This window comes from Siniperca chuatsi, linkage group LG5, assembly GCF_020085105.1.
Source record: "Siniperca chuatsi isolate FFG_IHB_CAS linkage group LG5, ASM2008510v1, whole genome shotgun sequence".
Classification (NCBI taxonomy): Eukaryota; Metazoa; Chordata; class Actinopteri; order Centrarchiformes; family Sinipercidae; genus Siniperca; species Siniperca chuatsi.
In genome coordinates this window covers 4,557,356-4,573,594 of record NC_058046.1, presented here as the reverse complement: position 1 = coordinate 4,573,594, position 16,239 = coordinate 4,557,356, and the positions used below count along the sequence as shown (strand labels likewise).

The window sequence follows — 16,239 nt, the reverse complement described above, 5'->3', positions numbered from 1 at the left end:
GAATATGCGTTTTTCTCTGTGATTTATTAGTTCTTAAACATTAATAATAATCATCCGTTTTCATGAAAACACTCAGAGCACATGGTGGGCTTTCCTCTTGATGAATGTTACTGTGTAGGCGGGCTATATTGGAGTACAGGTTAATTACTTGATAAGTTAATTGAAAAAAAGACTTTTTTTATTAAACAAGCAATAATATAAATATGTGCAACTACTAGCAAGGGTCCGTTGAAGGAGCACACCAAGATAAGTGATTAAAGCTTAATTGGAGACCATTATGGGGGATTTTTGAGGACAGACATGGAAAATTTCAGTCACAATAAACACATAGCAGAGAACCCTATCTGCTGGAGCTACAACTTAATTTAAAAAGGCCAACTGACACAGATCCTTTGCTTGGTCTTTGCTGAGATTACAGACAGATAGCCAAATTATCAAAACCTACAGACCAGTTGTACAAGTTGTGCCTAAAATGCTTCAGATTTTGTGACTATCTGTTTTGCCATAGATTAGGTGAATATGTACAATAAGAACTCTAGCCTGCATGGTAGGAGAAAGGTTTATGTCACTGAGGCTATACCATATTAGGGCTGCAACTAACCATTATTTTCACTATAAATTAATCTGCTGTTTAATTCTTGATCAATCAAATAATTGTTTGACCGATCGGAAAATGCCCATCACAGTTTCCGAAAGCCCAAGCTGACGTGTCTTGTTTTGTATAACCAACAGTCCAAAACTGAAAGATATTCAATTAACTATCACACGAGAGAAAAAAAAGCAGCAAATCCTCACAAATGAGAAGCTGGAACTAAAGAGTGTTGGCATTTTTGGTTGAAAAATGACTGAAACAATTATTCAGTTATCAAAATATTTGGCAATTATTTTTCTGTTGATCAACTAATCAAGTAATTGATCTATAATTAACTATAACTATACTAATCTGTTTATGATTCTAATGTGCCACCTAAAAGAATATAAATAATAATAAATATAAATCTATCTATCCCTTTTCTTCTGTTTTGTTCTTATTGCTTATAAAAAGAAATATCTTCTTCTTTCCTTAGCTTAAATTGTTTTTAAATGCATTTTCCAGACACTTCTGTTTTACGGGACTTTCTGTGGTCACAGAGGTACTGTAACTCTGACCTTTGGACTTTTTAGAATTGGCTGTTTGTAATGTTGATTACCAAGACGCTGAAACCTACTTTTGGTAAGTCTCTGGTCAGGAGCCGAACTAAATACCTTAAATTTAAATGTAATGTTTATTATCAGACACTTGAAAACAGTAGCAATCTTAAATTAACAGAAATGTTTCCTGGCGTGTTACAACACAAGGGTTTTCATACTTTTTTAATGCCAAAGACTAAGGGGATATATGTTAGACCACAGCCAAGATTTTGGCAGGATTTTGGCTCAACTATTATTTAATAACTAAGGCTAGATTACTTAGATGATACCCCTAAAATTCTATATTATTGGCTGTTTACACTGTAGCCGAGCTTGGATAAACCCAAAGGAGAGTAAAATCTTTTGCCAGAACAGTCCTTCTTAGTCATTCTTTATCCCCTTCTGGCACTGTACTAAGTTTTAGTAAAGGAAATAATGAAAAAGATTAAGTATTTTTAATTTAATTTAGGGAGATTATAGAAGACTTTGGGAACTGTTCTGTAGATACTTAGTGTTAGGAAAGCTAGTGAACAAGACATTGTGAATAGGGAAGTAGGATGAAAAATGTAATAGTCAAACTTAAATCAATCCCGCCCTGAGGGCAGACCAGCCACCACATTAAGGCATATATGTTCTGACTCAGTTTACATAAGTTACTACACTGTAGAAACTTTTACACTTAAGAGCAGCAGTCAAGCTTGTTGCTTACAATTCTGAATGTATGAATAAATGTAAGGCTCTGAAAACCTGTTTTCTTAGTCTGCTTCTTACAAAGCAGCATGAGCACACTATAATTCTTTTGGGTGTCCTTGGTTCAGGATGTAAAGGTCTGCTTAATTTTCTTCATACACAATGTTAGGTGACTGAAAGTTGGCACACTTCTGAGACTTGGTTTGGAATGAAACTCTCCTGCTTGAAACATCAGTACAGAAGATGAGCAAATGTGTGAGAAAAGATCTGGTTCTTTGATAAAAAGTCAAAGGTACAAGCCTGTAAACATAAAAAGCATAAGAAGAGAAGTCAACTACGACTCCCAAGGAGAATTTTTGTGAGACACTCATTCACTGAGCTTAAAATTGTGTTACGTGTGGCATTAATTTCAGAAGATAAAGATTATGCTTTGTAGAAACCCAGTGAAATAATAATTCAACAGTTTAAATCAGTTTCAGATTCTGGGTAAATTGTGGATGAATTTGGCATCTATATTTTGTTCGAACTGCAAAGACAAAGCATTCAGAATGTGCTCCTGGCTCCTAGTTTCTCCTGCATGGCAACAGCAGCTGAGGCTCATGTGTATTGTAGTATTTAGAGCTATACATCATACCAACCAGACAGAAAAAATATGATTTCTCAGAAATAATGCTAAAGCAGATTAGCAGAGTTTTGAGTGTTATTATTCATTTATGTGGATGCAGGTTTGTTGATGTCACAAATAATGATGATGATGATGAAACCATGTTTTCAGGAGCTTTACCTGACAAACTGTCAACATGCTGCTCTAAGGGTGACTTTTCTTCAACCTTTTCTTATGGCAGAAAAATATGATAATGCTTTTGCTTACTGCCAGCATCACCACGACTGCTTCACACTGCTTTGTTTTTTTTTTCTTCCTGGGAGTCTTGTGGAGAGCAGCTGGCTGATGGCAGGTTAGGAAGCCCCATCATCCCCATCCAGCCCTACTGATTAGTGAGCTATAGGGAGGATGGGAGGAAGCTCTGGGCAGGTGCAAGGGTCTCTTAACCGTGTCATGACTCCAAGACCTCTATAAATATGATGCTTGTTCTGTTTCTTTGTGCAACCCATGGTCAAAAGTCTTATCATCAAAACCTACAATTTGCATAACAATACAAAAGATAGCTCCTTTATATTATTTAGTTTATTCATCTCTCTGCATCTCCTGCTCCTTGTTCTCCTTTATATTATTTTTATTATTTATGTCTTCTGTTGGCAACGATCCCTTGCTTTCTTCATCTGTTATTTCACATTGGACACGACCCAAAGCAGAAACTCATACTTGAGCCAAAAGGGGAGATTTTCTGAGTGTCTGCTTCAGTGCCAGCAAATGACAAGGATTGCTTTGGAGATTTACCTCTTCCTCTCTGGTGAATAATGCTGCAGCATGCATTCATGTCACAGCAGTAAAAGTAGAAGAATGGGATGTCAACTTAGAGATGTTTACGTTTAACTCGTTGGAATGGCCACATCCAAAATAACAGTGGTTAAGGTCAATTACTCCTTGTTTTCATAAGGTAATTTAAAATTAAACAATGTAATTATGCCTTCCTGATCTAGATCCGGAGGGGGAAAAAACATCAGAATTGGTTGATTCACTGCTTTGTTTCCTGCATTGGTCCACAAGTCGTAAAAGATTTATATCTACAAAAAAAGACATGGACGCCTAGACAAAGTTTCCACATGCCGTACATGTAGCCACAAGGTGATTTTAAACTCTATCTGCACCTCATATTTTACTCTAAATCCAGTATATCATGACTGTGGCGTGAAACAGCACTTTCTCAGACTTAATTTAACTAGGGTGTGTCTACTCAAGTGTGGATGTATTGTTACCTTGCTGTGACTTCCAAGTGCATTCATAGTTTATGATTTGAAGCTTGCGGCAGTAAAGTTGGGTAATATAAAAATGAAATGAGGAGCAAAGTTTGGAACAAGTCGTAGATTTGGCTTCCAAGACCGTTGGCCTCCTTCCTCCCTGACTGTTTGCCTCAGTCCCAGTGACACATGTAGAATAGAATAGAAACTTGCCTGGCTGTGTGTCAATTTCCCATTTGAGGATTGAGCAGCATTTGCACACAACTACAGTTGAATTTATTTGGTCTAAAAAATTGTTGACCATTTTTGTTGCTGCAATTTTGTATTTGGTTTGCTCTTTGTCCGATTACAAGCAAACTGGGGCAGATAAATCACAGTCACATTGACATAAGTACTTTGTTTACTGGACAAAGGTTTGGTATCCTGTCATTCTGTGATGGTACAGATTTTGTTACATGGGTACTAAAGGGGATCAAATCAAAAGCTTTAGTAATGCAAAATGGACTTAGCTACATTCTTTGCTATAATTTAACAATTTGGGGCTTCTAGAGATTAGAAAACATGGAAACTCATAGCTGAATATTAGTTAGTGCAGTTTGTGGTTTCATTTTGCAACAAGTCCTCATACATAAGGGACTAAATAGGCAATCTATCAGTGTCAAACAATTCATGTGGTTCTTCCAAAATGACTCATATGAGCATTTTATGATCTGCCAACTGTATGGTTAAGGTCTCATTGCATTTAGGCAACGAAAATACTTAGTTAAGGTTAGACAAAGATTGTTTTCGTGGTTAAAGAAGCTAGTGTTGACTAATCATGGATAAATGCTTTATCCCTTTAAGCACAAAACCATGGAACGATAGTCAAACAGCAAACAACATTGTCTACTCATATAAACATACACTTTGGTATTATTTCCTGTAGCTGAGGTATATAATGATCTGCCTCTTAACAAACCACATCACAATGTTGTTAAAAGGAAAAACTCCAGATTTTGGCTGAATCTCTACACATGCACCAAGACTCAAACCTCAAATTGACCTTGATCTGTTGCATTTAGTGGAAACCTTGTGAAAATGTCATAAGTCACTGCTGTTACATTGAGTGAAAGTGATCTAATCTTTTCTTCCATATTATTATTTACCAACATACCTATTGACAATACTTTTACCTTGACAAAGCCAAGTGTACTGCTGCTTTTGTTTATCTTGCCTGCATTGACACATTACAGTAAGACTGGCTTATGAGCCAGACAAGTGTTGAATGGCGAATTTATATTCTGAATGAAGGGCACTGCAATTGTTCTGCCAGGAATCTGACTGAGCTCATCAGTTTAGTCAAAGCCCTCTTGGTAAATGGCTTTCTTCTTGACTGGTCCAAGGGACTTGTAAAAGCTCCTCAGCATGTTTCCTTTTCAAAGGCTGTAAACTTATTGATCAGCATCTTAAATGCTCTCCTAACCAGGAAAACAGTTCTGCCCTTCTGTCAATATCACATTCAGACTATAGGTCAATCATCAGCGTTAGCAGCCAACATATGTTTCCATGATACCTTGCATCAAGTTACACGTTATAGAAAATAACCAAACTACATGTACACTTAACAAATAGAAGGACTGGTCTGGTTTCTCCGTTTCTATGACATTAAAAACAACTATATGTAGTAGTAATGCAGGTTAGATGCCGATCGTAGGTTGTTTACAATGGAAACCACATCACATCAATAAAGAATGTTCCAAAAGAGAAACCTATCTATCAATAAACATTACAAGCACTATATCCCTGAACAAAATAGCCCCAAAAGGCAGAGCATGTCCCTACACACAATTAACTATAAAAATGACCATTGGCCGTGGCAAAATGATTTAATCTCTTCGATGCTTTTCTGTAACTAAAGCATAAATCCACCCCGTATAGTAAAACATTAGGAAGATCCAGCAGGACAAGATTTGGACTTCTGAAGAAGGAACATAGATGAAACTGTTATTGACCTTTTGGTGTGCCAACCAAGTGCTAAAGAGTGTCTATACCGATGTACTGATCATTTACAGGCGCATTTAAAACAGCTTATAAATGTCTTCAAAACTCATGAAGAAATGTTGAGTTTGAAGGTTCACTCTTGACCTTGGAAATAGTGGTTTGACAAAAAAGTCTTAACTCAAAGTTCCATTATTGAATTTCTTCCGGGGCTTTCAGCCACATCTCATGGCCTTCAGCCGTTGTATTTAGCTCCGTTGTCATTGAGAATAAAGATGAAGTATTGATAAATAAATATTTCATTAATAAATATATTGAATACATACGTATGACACACATACTTCATATTTTATAATCATGTAAAATATGAATACATGTTTTAATTATCTGTGTATACACCATTTATAGATGCTTCAAATGTAATTACATTAATTATGTCTTCATAGCTGCTTACAACTATATTGTAGTGTGTTAAACAATTTATTAATTGTTTATATAGTGCGTATAAGTGCTAAATAGAGGGTGTTAAAGCTACTGAATATTTTTTTCTCATTGACAAATATGTTTTAGTATTGTGGTTTTGCTTGTTTGCATTCTAATTTATTAAAAGTGCCATAAAAAATAGCAAATCACTATTCGAACTTCACAACATTAAAACTTGTCATTGATTAAAAGTTGGAGTTACAACATGCATCTCCTCTGAGGATTTTTCTCTTTATGATTTCTGAAAACTCAGAAAATGGTGATTCTAACAACAAGATCTTTGACAATGAGGAGAGGATATCAAAATCAGCTTTTACCGTTGATATCTCCTATAGCTGTTGTGGAAATCTCTCGATAAAATGTAATATAAATCCAGCCACTTATCCACGAGTATAAGAAAAATACACAATGGACCCAGGAAAGTACATAACTACAGCTGATTGGTAAAAATTCTACAGGGAGAATTTGAGTGTGTTTCTATGTAAGAAGCACATGCTCACAAGCATCTTAAACGTGTGTAATGAGCATGCTATTCTGTTTGGGACAAAGAGTGCCTGACAGAAAATAAATACCACTATTAGGAGGGGGCTTGAATCCTGAAGAAAAGAATGACAGCTGAAAGAATAGTGGGCAGCTGGCTGAGAAAGAGAGACAGAAAGAGAAAGAGACAAGAAGAAAAGCATGATAACAGCTGTTTCAAAGAGCAAAAAACAGATAGCAATGACAGGGGTAAATTTAGATGTAAATAGATGGAGTGAGTACTAGAGGAAAATCAAGACAATATGTTTTGCAAGTGGAATCGTTTAAGATTTAATGTACAATTACTGTTCTTCTCTGCCTGAGTGACTTAAAATGAAGGCAAGAGCAGGAAAAGCTCCAATCTCCAGATCACAAATTCTTTAGGACCAAGTTTACCAATTGGTCTTGTATAAGGGTTTCCCCATAGTCATTAAGTCACAATCCACACTATGGCCAACTTTACATCAATGTAATTCTATTTCACAAAATAGGGTATATGGCTTAAAACCCAATGAAATAAACTGTACAGCAACAAGAGGGCTGGAAAACCAATGCCATTAAAGCCAATGCAACAGCATTCAAGCTAATTTAGGCTTCTAAAGCAGTGTTTTCCTTTATAGCATGTTAGTATGTTAAATAATATCAAGAAAGGGGAAATGAAACTAAAAGAAAAGCATAAAAAGAAGAGAATTCATACTAGCTAAGTAGTTTGCTGCATACAACACACTGTGGTTTTTGTCCTTGTTTTGTCTTCAATGTAGGTGCAATTGTGATGCAAGCTAGCTTCCCCATGTCTCTGCTACTGGGAAGAGAGACTTTTAAGCACTGGCTATGATGACTGCAAGGTTAGGGTCATGGGACTACAGACTCTTCTCTGTAGTTTTGCAGAGACTATAACAACATAATGCTACTTCCACCTTTGGTTCTCAGATATAAAAGTCATAAATCACAGGTCCTTGTCAGGTAAACATAAATAAATGTAGTTTAAGGCATTTGAACAAACGACCAATGCTGTCACTCGTCTCAAGGTTGTATACTATCTCACGTTGAAATCAAATGGGATTGGAGTGTTTTATCCATTATCTTAATCAAAACACTGGTTAAAGCTTAGACCCAGATAAAAGACAAAATGCACCATTACTCCTGAGTAGGATCCAGTAAGAACACACATGTGTGCACCCGTACAGACCCACCCAAAGGACTGAGCCAAGGCTGAGTGGGACATTGGCCCTGCTGTCACCTTCATTAGCCTAATTCTCCTGCGCACTCTAATTGATTTATCATCGCCACTCCACCTCCGTCTAATTCCATCAGTCATTTCTCAAACACACTGCAGACCACACACCCACACACACACATTCAGTATATCATGTGTAGACAGACATAAGCAGGCCTCCTTTCTATTAATCTTACACACACACACACACACACGCACAATCACGCACAAACATGGGCCACCACCCTGCTAGTGGCAGTACAAGGAAATTCAGTTTGCAGCATAAACAGATTGCTATATAAGGTAGCGCGTTTGCACCTGAAGGCTCTGATGGGCTCTCAAGCAAAGCTGTAAAAGCAGCCAGGAGGAACACCCTGGCAAGGTGTGTCACTGTCCTTTCGCAGCTAACATGCAGAGAGGGAGGAAGGGTTGTTGGGAAGCGGAAGCTGTAATCACTTTCCTGAACAAATCGAATAAGCCAGACCTGCTCCCTCTCCCTCCCCTCAATCCTTTCCTGTTTCATGAACCATTGTTGGCCGCCCGCCACCAGTAACCCGATGCGAATGACAATGCACGGCCTCCTTAGGCTAATTGATTTAGCTTTCTCTCAGCCATTTCAGAGATGCCAAACAACAATGCTGCTTGTTGGCCCTGCCAATTCAGGAATAAACCTCTGTTCTGAACAGAAAGCTTTTCCTTTCAGCTGGCTGTGATGAATTGATGGTTGTGGAGAATGCTGCCTGGAGCTTCAACTGCTGCTAAGTCAATGTTTAAAACCGGTTTGTCGTTTTTCGTTTTTCATGAAAGTCGAAAAAGTTTTGACTTCAAGCCAATCAAGCCTAAAGTAGAACTACCATAAACCTGTAGTCAGTTGTACCAATCAAAAATTTGTAAAGGTTCAGTATGCTTTAAACAAAGTGCTTGTCGGATTGGCGAACCGCATCTGAAAAACTTGTGTCTCACACCTTTTGGGGAGGCTGCATCCGACAATCTTTGAACTTCTTTCTCAAACTCTCGTTTTTCCTTCTTCACAGTTCTGTCACTTTTTGTGTGTACAATTGACTGCAACACCATGAATGCCTTTAAGGACTGTTCGAAAGTGTGTACCGTTTTCCCCATTTATACGATTCATCGCGTTGGAAGCAGAGAGTTTTTGAAGAAATATTGGGGGGGGCAGTGGGCTATAGCCAGAAAGAGGCGATTAAAGAAGGCTTTTGCCCTGCCTTTGAATATTTAGAATGCAGCCACATCATATGAACTCATCCTAAACCCTTAAAAATTATGCACGTTTACCTTTTGCTTAAAAGCCTATGCACACAAGGGTTGCACATATGCATGATCAGTTAACAGGTGACGTAATATACAATCCTGCCAACAGTTGGAGGCAGTAATGTGGCAAAAAAAACCCCATAGCAATGCATGTTCAAAAAGCAAAGAATGAAACTGCTAGCTGATGTAAACATTGATATCAAAATATTAAAAATAACTAGCTTTGCAAATGTTTTATGAGGAAAAAAATGTATTTGACGCAGTTGTTAGGCCTGGAATTTTGCAGTTTTCATTTTGCTGTTTGTGTACAGGAAAACTCCACAGTTCTACAGTTACATACTTTTAAATATGAGGATTGAAAATCAATTTAGAGTAGAGTTTCTTGTATTTGATAGTACTGGCTTATAATATTACACTATTTGTATTCATATATATATTTGTATTCATATGCCTATAAATAAATACCGATAATAATAATCTCTTTGAGTCAATGTTGACTGGATACTAGAGACGGTACTATCATCATCTGTAATCTTTCTGTCAAACCACACCTCAAATATAAAGGTGATCTCACACTTCCATTTCTCATCCACTCCTGCCCTGTTCTTATTCTCGTTGCCTCTATCCCTACAGGAAACCGAGCCATCCCTTCATCCCTCAACTCATTTAATGTTAAGGTACCGCTGTACACACTGACCCTTGTTGTCTCTATTTCCTTGCTGTATCTGCTTCAGGGCATCAACCCATTCATCACCTGTCATGTCTGGACAGAACTAGACATACTCCCACTAAACACACACATACATCCTTGTATTTCTATTCTTACAAGGACTTTTCTATATATTGTTTCCATAGGCTCTAATCTTCTACCTGCCTGCCTTGCTCTTTTTGCTTTGTTTATTTGTTCTGACTGACCAGTTCAGTCACCAGTTTAAACCTTCTAATGTAAAATCTGAACTAAGTCCAAAGTTAAATCCTTACCCTATAATCTGAATTCTCATTTTAACCTTCAAAACAAGCTCAGAACCCTAAATCAAAACCTTGAAGAAGTGAGGACTGGATGAAATAATCTCATGCTACATCTATCTTCACTCCAAAATGTCTATAAGTTAAACTGTTTATCACAAGTTTAGAGGTACATGAGCTACCCAGGCAGGCATAAAATGTAATGTTGATTATTTTTTTAATGAGTGTATACTCATTTGCACATATAAATGTCAATGTGACTACTCTATGAATGCCTGTGCAGGGTAAACCCAGCCACCTCCACAACCCTCGGCCTGCCCTACAGTTCATGCACATGCTGCTTGATTGACAGCATACAAATCATTGTAGTCTTTCACCGTTTTGGCATCTCCTCATGCATGGCCACAAACAATTAGCGAGGTCAGCGTTGGTGTGCGAGTTGGAGATTATTTTCATCGTCTGTCAGTCAGAGGAGTAAATGCAAAGAGGTCAGCCAGAAGATATTTGAAGCCAGACAGAAATATGAAATGTCAAAAGAAATTTGTAGACAATCTATGAATCTGCAATCTGGTCTCTAACTAGACAATGTCATGGGTTTAAAATAATAAACCCTGACATTTCAGACAGTTCTGACAGTGTATATGCTGGCCAATAAGTAACAAGAAATTGCAGTACAGAAATACCAAATTTGAGGTCATTTAGAAACAGTGTCACCATTACATAGTTCGTCCATCAGAAAGCAGAAAGGGTTGATTGTTCAACTATAAAATGTCTTGCTCAGCATGTATCTTGTTCACAATAAAAAAAAACAAAAACAAAAAACAAGAAAAACCCATATCTAAGGAATCCATATCTTGATTGTTTGTCTATGTTATGTGTTTATGTAAAAAAAAAAACACACCAAAAAAGACCAAAGAAGCTTCCTTCCCTGCATGTTATCCCCACACTCTGTCTTTTTCATGTCATCCCTGGTACTCTTTTCCTCTAACAAACCCCAAACCTACATCAATGCTTACTCACATCCCTCTGCCCACATCTGGCAGCTGGGATTTACACTCAACCCTTCAGTCACAAGCTCAATTATCTGACTACTAAAACTACTGCCTCATCTGTAGTTGCCAGTCGTTCAAATCAATTACTGGAAGCCCTGCAGCTATTAACAAAAGAATGTCTCACAGCGACCCCCAGTTGAGGAAATAAACATAAAGATGATGAACTTTGCTGCCAAGTCATTATTCCAATCTCTCCTTTACAGCTTATTTTACTTTTACTTACTTTTAATTACTGAAAGATGCCCTGAAGGCTGCTAAGCATATCACATGAAAAATGCATTTACCACAAAGATTAAAAAGGATGATTAAACACATCTAAATTAGAAATATACTTATTCATATTACATAAATCACTCCTCCAGTGTCATCTCACAACCCACTGAAGGTCCTGACCTGCAGGTTGAGAATTAATGTAATGAAGCAATGCTGCTGATTAATTTATTAATTATCACTGTTTGGAGCTGCAGCCTGGAGCTTCTGGAGACGCCCAGGAGCTCACCAAAACCTCAACACACTCACACCCTCCACACACCACGAGTGGGGATCACGACTACTGTACCCACACAGTGAGCTGTTTTGGAGAGGCTGCACTGAGTTGGAGGATAAAAAAACCCTTTTTTTTCTGCTTAAATATTGTCTGCAATCTCAATGCCAAGCCAGATTGGTAGGGGCAGGGAACGAGAGAGATACGGTATAAATGCTCACTCAGCACATGGAATAAAATGATAGCTTGAGGGCTTAGGGAGAGAAAAGTGCACAATTACTCTGATTTTGTTTGAGCAGCCTTCTAAAAATAGAATTTATGACATGATGGTGCAATGTGGGAAAAGACAGGAAATGTGTTTCTTTTTTCAGCACTTACTCCAACACTTTCGATCACACATATCACATTCAGATCCTATACCATGAATAATCATGGGGTCTTCTAAGATCCCAAGGGGCCAATAAGCACATTAGATCTCCTCGCATGAAGAAAATTCCCAGGTTTATTATGTATGATCGATCTCTTTATCAACTCCAACCCCTAGAGATTCCTCAAATGTCTTTATCGTTTTACAGGTTACTTAAAAAACTATATATCTGTCATTTTAATAAAATAAAATAATAAAATAAAAATGATATATATTGCCACGCACTTTCTGATTCCTCAAGTGAAAACAGAAAACCTACCTCATGGAGAAAGAAGCTGAGCCAAGGTGGTAAAACAAGAATCAGAGCCAAGTTTTACAGCACAATCCAAGCATCGGTCAACACAGCATCTACAATCCCCAAAGAACATTCAGAGATTGATTGCACCTCTTTACGTCATTTTTAAAGATATGCAAGACAAAAAGCTTTGAAGCAGCGTGTTGAGAAAACTAATTAACACCCCCCTCGTAGTGCGATTCACTCACCTCCACAATAAATCAGAAGAATTTAGAAGATCAAACATGAATCAAAAAGGAAAACAAATTGCTAGGTTCTCCTTTGCTTTTATCATGATGGGCGTGTCAATCAAAGCACTCTCTGTCACTTTCCCTGTATTTCCTGTACGCCTCTCTCTGTCTTGATCACAGCGCTCACTGAGTCGCTTCCCAGAGATCTATTTCACTTTCCATCTCAGCCTGCACACACTGAACAGTCTCCTCCTCTCTCTCTCTCTGTTTCATTCATCTCTCTTTCTTCCTGCCTCTCACTATTTCACTTCCTCACATCTCCTGATTGATCTTTATTCCTTCCAGGGTTTTCCTTCTGCCCTCCTCCTCCCAATAGCTCCACTGGTCGCAGCTTGTTGCACAGCTGACAGGCGTGCCACTTCTTGTGCGCTCACTCTCTTCTCTCTCTCACCCATCTCTGCCACTCTCTTTCTCACATAATTTCACTTTTCACACACTCTGGCACTCACACTGCCACACATATGCTACTTAGCTACAGTACAGTATGCACATGCCCTCAATACATAAGCTATTTTAAGGACTATAACAACAAGGTTTTACTGTTTTAACTGTAATTTTTACTGACTGTTTTCAAATGCAGGCTATACAAGGGTACATGTAATTATTATATCTTTTTTTCCACTTAATTACTTTATCATGTTGTCCATCAAATGTAACAAGTAAGTGAAAAATGCCAGAAACCAAGGGGGCATCTTCAAACTGCTTGTTTTGTCCAACCAACAGTCCAGAAGATATTCAAACTACGGTATTACAGAAAAAAGCAACAAATCCTTATTTTTAAGAAATTTTGATTTTTGTTTAATAAATGACTTAGATGACTCATCAATTATCAAAACTGTCGATTCATTTTATAATGGTCGAAAAATAGATTAATTACCCAGTTGCTACAGCACTACTGTAGAGGTGGTTTGATGTATTTGTCGTACAATTCCATGTAGCCATTACATTTTTATTAATCCCTTTGCAGTATGAAGTAGAAGATTTCTGAAACTTGCTTTGGTTGTGTGAACAATTTTAATTTTTAGCCATGCAAGCAGCGTGGCTCTAGGGATGGCAATGTCGGTATGTCTATCGGCCCCTTCATCACTTTTGTCTCAAATATGCCCAATCTCACAGAGCCATAGTTAGTTTTGTTTGTCAACGTTACATTGATCATTGCATAGAAACGCAGTTTAAGTGCAGATAATTAGAAAAGTCTGCACTGCCATTACTTCTACAGCTGCAACTAATGATTATTTTCATTAGCGAGCAATCTATTTTTTCTATTTATAAATAATTGGTTAGTCTGTATTTTGCAACAAAAGATCACAAATATTCATCACAAGTTCCCAGAGCCTAAAGTGATGGCTTCAAATTGCTTCCTTTGTGCAACCAACAGTCAAGCACATTTTATAAATAGCCCAATATATATAACAAATCAACCTAAAGATATTCCATTTACCGTCATAAAATGGGAAAACAAAAACGCCTCATATTTGAGACGCTATAACTAAGAATGATTTATTGATTAGGAAAATAGTTGGCAACTTTGCCAGATCGACTACTTGTTTAATTGACTACTGCTTGAGCACTAATTACCTCACAACATAAATGTGACTTCAACAAAAATAAATTCAGACTTGATGGATTACAAAACCTAAAAGTGTATACTCTGCATTTGAAAACGGTAAGTAAGTAAACATTATGTATGTACATGTAAGTATTTGTAGTGAACGGGCTAATCGGACCAGCTGTTATGGTTCTTAAACCCTCTACTTATAAGTAGAGGGTTTAAGAACCATAACAAGTGGTACTTATATTGGCCCAATCACACTTACAGTATCTCTCAAACGTAATGCCTGTGAATGCCCATCTGTAAAATCAGCTAACCAACAATATAATTCATGTCAAAATTATGATAATGTATTCTACTTTCTATATCGCTGTGGAACCGGCCGCTTTGAAGCATGAAGGCATCCCCTTTTTTTTGGCTGAGATACAGGCACAAAATGCTTTGGAGCCATGGGATGGAGATGTGACTTATGGCTCATTAAAAAGCTATTAGCACAAGAGAGCATCAAAGCAAAGGCCGGTGGCTACGTAGCCTTTGGCCCACGACAAGGCAATCAGCCTCGAAGACGAAGCTCATTGTACTAATAACCAATGATGCTGCTGTTATGGGTCATGGAAAGCATGATTAAATACAATATCCAACATAAAGCAGGTGTAACTGCTACCAAAGGCATAACTGATTCATATTTACATTTATTATTGTATATTACACGCTCTTCCACTCATCTTAATTAAATGAAGGGCTGTCATGTTATAAAGTGATTATGAATTATTACAAAATATACACTTCCATTGCAGAAAAGAGGAAAAATCTCTTACAAATAACACCTCTTCCTATGTGGCAAAGAAAAACTTCTTTTGCAAAGGGTGGGTGTTCAAATCGTGCTGGAAAAGGGTGGAAAAAGATTAATGAGGAAGAGGCGATAAGATTACAGCCCTTCTTTTTGTTGTCATTCATCCATTATGGAGGCGAGGCCCTCATAACTGTATTTTTAAAAATTCCTATCTGTTAGGATTTTCTCCCCAGCATCACTGACTCTGTTTACATGCACAGGAAACCAGGTTACTGGGAGCACATTAGTATGCAGATTATTTACTGTACATTCAGTTGTTATGTAATCAGATTTCTTCCCTACTGCTGCCATTTTTTAGAAACAATATTGGTATAATTAAAGTGTGTTAAACGTTTATTTTATTAAAAAAACTGCTTAATGCTAATATGATGCTGCAGCTTCAGGAGGCTCTGTAGTGAAGCAGCACACGGTTTTTGTCTTTTGTCTCTGCAGCTTTGGAAACTTACTCATGCACATGTTCACATGTAAAAAGTTGCTCAAGGGTCTAATGCCAAGGAATACTCTTCATCAGAAATGTAGCTGCAGTAACCAGATTTCTCTTAATCCCTAGACCCGATTTAGCAAACTGGGTTTCTTATAGGGGCAATGAAGACAGGGACACTACTAGACGCAGCTTTACCTCAGTGGAATGAGGACCTATAACATGAACCTCAGACAGTTTTAAACAAGTCCAAAGTAAACCAATTATCCAAATAATCCATTATAATTTAGTGGTTAAACGCTAGGGGAGAGAGAGTACACCATTATCTGTGTCTGTTCAACCAACTAAATTATCTGTATTCGTATACCTACTCTGAGTGGGCGGGGCGCGTCCTCGTAAAAAGTACATTATCTGTACTGGATACTCGTTTCAGCCGAGCTGCTCCATTGACAGGGAATGGAAAAGTAATAGGTATGCTTGTTTACTTGATTGATTGATTGACTTACTGATTGATTAACATGCAATCTGTTGCTCCCTGCTGCACCTGGACTAAGAGGACCCTTCCAAATATCCCAATGTAACTGTGTACAATGTAAACATTGACAACCAGTACCAACAAGGTAATTTCTGACAAGGCAAACACAGCAGAATACATGTTTCCTTCTTAACTTCTAAGGTCTTCCATGAACATCATCATGAACAGAAATTATAACTTCAGCCTTCAGTAAAAAAAGCTGTAAAATTCCTCTGAGTACATGTTACATGTACTCTCCCA

The 16,239-nt window shown here is 37.6% G+C and overlaps 1 protein-coding gene across 3 annotated transcripts in view; it reads right to left on the bottom strand.

Annotated features, from left to right (window-relative positions):
- LOC122875723 (protein unc-13 homolog B-like) overlaps positions 1–16,239 on the bottom strand; it is a 177,741-nt gene that overhangs the window by 73,285 nt on the left and 88,217 nt on the right. Inside the window, exons 1-2 of one of the 3 annotated variants that reach the window (XM_044195162.1) lie at positions 12,597–13,128; positions 12,373–12,461 (exon numbers count right to left, since the gene is read on the bottom strand). The exons of the other annotated variants lie outside the window; for them this stretch is intronic. The gene's annotated coding sequence lies outside the window, so the exon portion shown is untranslated. Of the gene's footprint in view, positions 1–12,372; positions 12,462–12,596; positions 13,129–16,239 lie in introns of those variants that run through there. 3 annotated transcript variants of the gene reach the window in all.